Source organism: Eubalaena glacialis, chromosome 7 (genome assembly GCF_028564815.1).
Source record: "Eubalaena glacialis isolate mEubGla1 chromosome 7, mEubGla1.1.hap2.+ XY, whole genome shotgun sequence".
In the NCBI taxonomy this organism is placed as follows: domain Eukaryota; kingdom Metazoa; phylum Chordata; class Mammalia; order Artiodactyla; family Balaenidae; genus Eubalaena; species Eubalaena glacialis.
In genome coordinates, this window is record NC_083722.1 from 45,560,617 (window position 1) to 45,561,947 (window position 1,331).

General features: G+C 52.3%; 1 non-coding gene across 1 annotated transcript; it reads right to left on the reverse strand.

Annotated features, from left to right (window-relative positions):
- Positions 1–881: 881 nt before the first annotated feature.
- Positions 882–1,013, reverse strand: LOC133095830 (small Cajal body-specific RNA 20). Its single transcript, XR_009701692.1, has one exon. It is a non-coding gene; the product is annotated as a small Cajal body-specific RNA 20 (non-coding RNA).
- Between the last annotated feature and the right edge of the window lie 318 nt (positions 1,014–1,331).

Here is a 1,331-nt window from a genome sequence, read left to right on the forward strand (position 1 = left end):
TCTGCTGAGACCATCATTCATCTCAATATTATTACCTTGCCTGGTGCTTAACTCTGGTACTATTGCTTTACTTTTTTTCCCCCACAGAAAGTGGTTTATTGCTTTTAGAACAAAATAAGATGCTCTCAGAATTTTTTTAGTGAAGAAAATACGTTTAGAACTTCAAAGCTGTTTAGACCTTTTCTAAAACACTATTTTTATCAGCTGATAAAGTAGGCACTTCAATATAGAAAACTCTCCAGAAGCAAGTGCCTGGGCTGGATGGCACAGCTCACAACTGTGTGGTCCCCAAGCTGTCCTACTGGATGCGGCCGCCTGCTCAGAAATGGGGCTGGGCTGGATGGCACAGCTCACAGCTGTGTGGTCCCCAAGCTGTCCTACTGGATGCGGCCGCCTGCTCAGAAATGGGGCTTGCACTTGCGGCCGGTGTACTGAGTGTCAGGTCCGACCTCCTTGCCCTGCCGCCAGCGGCGCTCCTTCTTCTCCAGCACCGATTCTCAGCTCTTCCTCACCACCGCCGCCTCGCCATCCTGTACGGGACCCTGTGCAGGAGACATGGCTGTGAGCAGGTGGACCGAGTGGCCTGGCTGGCACCCAGGTTAATCTGGGAAGGGAAAAGTGGTGAGCTTCCCCCGAGTCAGGTGGCCTCAGATGCCTCTTCCACAACAGAAGTCCCCATTCTGGACACCCCCTTCCTGGTGACATCTGTGGGGCAGTCAGGGGCCAAGCTACTTTTGGGGCGACCCAGGCCAGGATCGGCTCACAAGAGCCTATCCAAGGAAAGCCAGAGGCCCTGTGCCCACTGCTGCCACTTAAGGCCCTAGTCTGGCTGTGGGGTCAGTGCACTTGGTACAGACCAAGTTGGGACTCCCAGCAGCTACAAATGTCTGAGGTAGGAAAACAAGGCTGCCCAGCTCGTGGCAACCCTGACAACGATCCTCAAGGGGTGATTTTGGCCTCTAGTCCTGGCTGAGGAGAAAAGGGACCTCCCACAGCTCTATGGGAGAGAGGCCCTTATTGCTTTACTTTTACTGTGCCTTTGTCTCTGCAATTACATTAAACAATTTGGAGGAAAGGGTCTTATCGAAGGCTCCGGGTCTCACACAGTACTAGCAGCGTCACCCTTGTGAGGAAGAGTCGGGAGAGGAGAAATGAGATCTCTATGTCAGTCCTGGCCCTGCCACCTTGAGCTGGCACTTCCTTTCTCTGGCTGTCTTTTCCTCATCTCTAAAATGGAGATGGGACTCCAGCCCCTAGAACTGTGCCTGAACCATAGTAGAGGTTCATTGAAAGTGCCTTGGGTGAATGAATAATCCCTATTCACTCCAAGA